The sequence below is a fragment of the Arachis duranensis genome, chromosome 6 (assembly GCF_000817695.3).
Source record: "Arachis duranensis cultivar V14167 chromosome 6, aradu.V14167.gnm2.J7QH, whole genome shotgun sequence".
NCBI lineage: Eukaryota > Viridiplantae > Streptophyta > Magnoliopsida > Fabales > Fabaceae > Arachis > Arachis duranensis.
This window is the reverse complement of record NC_029777.3, coordinates 59,112,949-59,118,298: the sequence shown is the minus strand read 5'-3', so window position 1 is coordinate 59,118,298 and position 5,350 is coordinate 59,112,949.

Below are 5,350 nucleotides of genomic sequence, written 5' to 3'. Positions count from 1 at the left end.
TCATCTTGGTAATAATATGGAGGGGGTAGCTCTTGAAAATGTTGATGTTGTGGTGGTTGCTCTATGTGTGGTTCATATTGCTCATATGGTTGTTGGTAAGATAGATATGGGTTAGGGTCATATGAAGGTTGTTGGTAAGAAGGGGCTTGTGAGTATGGTTAAGAGTTATGTTGAGGATATGGTTCATAGGCATATGGTGGTGGTTCTTGAAAGTCACAAGGTGATTCACCATAGCCATTGGATTGATATGCATCATAGAATGGCTCTTCTTCATAGTGCATTGGTGGGGGTTGTTGCCATGAGGATTGATCATAAGCATATGTCTCCTCCCACCTTTGGTTATCCCATCCTTGATACACATCTTCATTATAGTCCTCATCACCTACAACATAATTGTAATCACACTCATAGCCAAAATGAGAATTCATGATAGCAAGAGAGGGCAAAAAAAACAAAAAAATAGGAACAATTAAAGAGAACAAACTAAAAATTAACAAAGAAGCAAAAAGCAAACATATTCACAATATTCACATATATACAATAACCAATAACACAACACCATTGCAATTCCCCAGCAACGGTGCCATTTTGATGATTGGATTTTTGACGGTTTAGAATTTCTCAAATAAAATCTTGTCGAAGTATAGTTTCTAAACCAAGCAATAATCCTTTCATACAAAAAGTTGTTTGTCACTAAAACAAACCCTTAAATTTATAAACCGAAGTATTGAACCTCGGGTCGTTCTCCCTAGGAATTACAATAAAGTGTCTTGTTATTGGTTGTGAGTTATTTTGGGGTTTTAATAAGAAAATTAGAAGTTCTATCCTAGTTATCCTTCTCAATTGTGATGAGAATTGTCCATTGCTACCACTTAGTCAACCCTTACTAAATAAAGGAAAGTCAAGTGCACTCTAAACCAATTAGCAATCTCTCCAATTACCAATCAACAAAGGAATTAGATAACTCAAGTGTCACTAATTACTCTACCTAGGCCAAGAGGAACAAAATCTACACTATATCTAGAAGAGGCATTTCAACAAACACATAAAAGGCAATAAAAGTAAACAACATAAATTACAAGAATTAAAGAGAGATCTAACTAGAAAGGCAAGAGATCAACAATAGAAAAGCAAAGAAGAACAATTATTATGAATTACCTCTTATTGCCTAATAATGCTAAAAATGATTCCAAGATTGTCTTCCCCTTCAATCCTTGATCCTTTTATTCCTTCCTATCAGCAATTGGTGCCAAAATGGGTCCAGAAACCCTCTCAAATCGCCAGGCACGTGTTGCTTTAATGAAGTCATGTGCGGTCATCGACGCGTGCGCGCACGGTACGCGTACGCGTCCCTGGTCAATTCTGCAATGTGCGCGCGGGCGCCTTGTGCGCGTGCGCATGCTTGGCTGAGATCAATTCTTTGTCTTTTGTGCTTCTCTCCACTCACATGCTTCTTTCCTTGCTCCTTTGATCCATGTCTAGCCTGTTTCAACCGGAGATTACTAGCAAACATATCAAGGCATCTTATGGAATCAAAGAGGAATTCGAATTCATCAAAATAAGGCTTAAAAGGCATGTTTTCACACTTAAGCGCAAATACGGGAGAGATTACAAAACCATGCTAATTCATAGGTTAAATGCGAGAAAAGGTCATCAAAATACTCTAAATTCAATACAAGATAAACCGTCAAATTGGGATTTTTCACAGTTGTAAGGCCATTTTTGTTGGTTTAGCCTCCTGGATCTTCATCTTCCTCATCATTGCTACTGACATCAAATTGATGCTGGCTCCTAACTCACAAAGGGCCTTCTCTACTGTGATTTCCCCTATAATACAAGGGATCTGAAAGCTACCAGGATCCTTCAACTTCTGGGGTAGTTTGTGCTGGATGATAGCACTACATTCTTCGGTTAGTATCACAGTCTCATTGTTCTTCCAGCTTCTCTTCTTAGTCATCAGCTCCTTCAGGAACTTGGCATAGAGTGGCATTTGTTCTATTGCTTCAGCAAAGGGTATGTTGATTTGTAGTTTCTTGAAGATTTCTAAGAATCTCACGAACTGGTTGTCATCTTCTTTTTTCTTCAACTGCTGAGGACATGGAGCTCTTGAGATGTTCAGTTTTGGCATCCCTTTTTTCTTTTTGTGGACTTGAAGTGGGAGTTTGAACTCCATCTTGCTCTTCTCCCTTTTCATTTGAGCCTTCTTCTTGTGGTTTTTGGGAGAGTTCCTTAAGTTCCTTCCCACTCCTAAGTGTTATAGCTTGACACTCCTCCTATTTGCTTGAATTGTTATCATTCCAAAGGTTGTGGTTAGAAAGCTGCTTGAATAGATAACCAATTTGTGTCTCTAGTTTCTTGATGGCAGCATTTTGATTCTGCATGTTTGACTGCACTTCCTCTCGAAATACTTTACTGTTTCGGACGTCTTTGCATACTCCCTCAAGTAAGGTTTCAAGCTTAGAGAGTCTGTCATCAATTGATAGTAGATTGGGATTAGAGGTGGAAGGATGAGAGGTGTTGTTGTGGTTTTGATATAGGTGTGGAGAAGTGTTGTTGTGGGGGTGTTGATATATCCTCTGTGTGAATTGTTGATGAGCTGCATTATTGTTGGAGTTGTAACGTCTCTGGTCTTGGCTTTGATCTTGCTGATTCCCCCACCCAAAGTTTAGGTTCCTCCATCCAGGGTTGTATGTCTTAGAGTATGGATCATGGTTCTGTCTAGGTGAATTCCCAATGTAGTTGGCTTGCTCAAGGTTACCCTCTGCTTCTTCTTCAACTCCTTCTTGGGTTGTTGAGGAGGTGGTGATTGCTGCCACTTGGTTCCTCTCCATCTTCTTGGTGAAGTCAGCTAGCTGCTTGGTAATGAACTTGTTCTGAGCCAGCAAAGCATCTACATTGTTTAGCTCTATCACTCCTCTAGTGTTCCCTCTTTCGGAAGCATAGAAGTAGTCATTCTCAGCTACAGTCTCAATTACATCTATGGCTTCTTCAATGGTCTTCTTCTTGTTCAATGATCCTCCAGAGGAATGGTCTACTGCCTTCTTTGATTCATATGACAAGCCTTCATAGAAGATGTGCAACTGCACCCGTTCATTGAACATATTTGGTGGACACCTCCTTGTTAGGTCTTTGAACCTTTCCCAAGCTTCATAAAGTGTCTCCCCATCTTGCTGTCTGAACGTCTGCACTTCGGTTCTCAGCCTATTGATCCTTTGAGGGGGGTAAAACCTTGCCAAAAACTTATTCACTACCTCCTCCCAATTTGTCAGGCTTTCTTTTGGGAAGGATTCAAGCCATTTGGATGCCTTGTCCCTAAGTGAAAAAGGGAACAAGAGCAGCCTATAGACATCCGGGTGGACTCCATTGGACTTCACTGTGTCACAAATCCTCAAGAAGGTGGTCAAGTGTTGATTCGGGTCTTCTTGAGCACCTCCTCCAAATGAGCAATTATTCTGCTGAAGAGTGATGAGCTGAGGTTTTAGCTCGAAATTGTTGGCATGTATGGTGGGCTTCTAAATGCTACTTCCACAGTTGCCTGGGTTTGGATTGATGTAAGAGCCTAACACTCTTCTATCCTCCCCAGCATGATTTGCTCTACCTCCTCCCCCATGGTTATTAGCCTCTTCTTTATGTTAGTTTTCCATGTTGCCTTCCATGTTTAGTTCAAAGTGTTCCTCCTCCTCTTCAGCACCGATTGCACGTTTTTCTCTTGCTTCCCTCCTTAATCTTAGGAGGGTCCTCTCTGGTTCAGAATCGAAGGAAGTTGAAGCCCCGCTTCTTCTCCCTGTCATACAACCAACAAGTACAAGCAAGTAACAATATGCGCAGATAGTATTGCTGTCAGAATTACTATTAGTTGTGAGTGACGCAATATATGAAATAGTTAGTGGGTTAGAAAACTAAATGGTAAATAACAAAGAACACGAAAGAGTAGAGGGGGAAGGGGAGAGGTTAACTAAGACAGAAAGTAAATTACTCAAACAGAAAATTAAATCAACAAAACAAAAATGCTCAATCTAGTGATCTCCTAATTTAATCATTGTTGATGCACAATCAATCCCCGGCAACGGCGCCATAAACTTGATGAAGGTGGAAACTGTCTCTCAACAAATTTCCTTCGCAACTGTACCGAATTTGTCGTCAAGTAAAAATTCACAAAAGAGTGAGGTCGAATCCCACAGGGATTGATTGATCAAGCAAATTTAATTAGAAGAATGTTCTAGTTGAGCGAATCCAGAATTTGGGTTGAGATTTGCAGAAAATAAAATGGCGGGAATGTAAATAACAGAAAAAGTAAATGCTAGAATTAAAGGGCTGAAAGTAAATGACTGAAAGTAAACTGCAGAATTGTAAATGGGAATGGGGTGTTTGCTCATGAAAGTAAACGCAGAAATTAAAGAGAATGGGTGAGATCAGAATTGGGGAGTTCTTTGGGCGCAGGAGATGTTGTAATTCTCCGGATCAAGTTCATTTTCATCTCTTCCTCAATCAATGCATTCATTGATCTCCTTGGCAATCTTAATTGATTGAATTACAATTTCTTGCAATTCAATCTCTCAAATCTTGATCAATAGCCAATTCCTTGGTCAATTGCTCATGAGAAGAGATGAAGTGTGGTCACTGATTATACCACATGCATTTCCCAAATCAAGTATTGAGAAGATTATAGTCACATATCCATCCAAACCCAATTTGGTCCAGCATGAGAAAGCGTTTCTAGCTTGATCTCTTCATTCCTCTTTCAAGGCTCAGAAGAGATCCAAGTTTGAATAGCTTCTTTTCCAAGATAACTACCCAATGGGATGAAGATCGAAAGCTTTCAAGTAAAATCAAGAGAAAAGATAGAAGAAGAATAATGAAAACTAGCATTGATCCATCAACTTACAACAGAGCTCCCTAACCCAATGAAAGGGGTTTAGTTGTTCATAGCTCTAGAAAATGAAAACAAAGATGGAGAATACATCATGGAACTAGAAGAGCAGAGTAAAATACAGAGAGTAGTGCTATTTTTCAACTTCCAGAACTCTCTAAATAATTCAAAGCTACTCCTATATATACTACTCTTCTCAGCTTCTAGTTGGCTCTTCAAGTCTTGGGCCTTTGAATCTTGAGTTTGAAGCATTTCTCTTCTTCATTTTGGCTTGGTTTTACTTGCAGAGAGAAAGTGTGAAGTGGGCAGAGACTTTAGCTCAGGACATTAGGGGTGTTAACGTTTTAGTGAAAGTATGAGTTCAAGAACGTTAGTGACACTCAACATTGTCACTAACGTTCCAATGTACCCCTTTGCCTCACGTTAGAGCCCACGTTAACTAGGTTAACGTGGCTTCTAATGTGGCCTTGCCAACCTTCG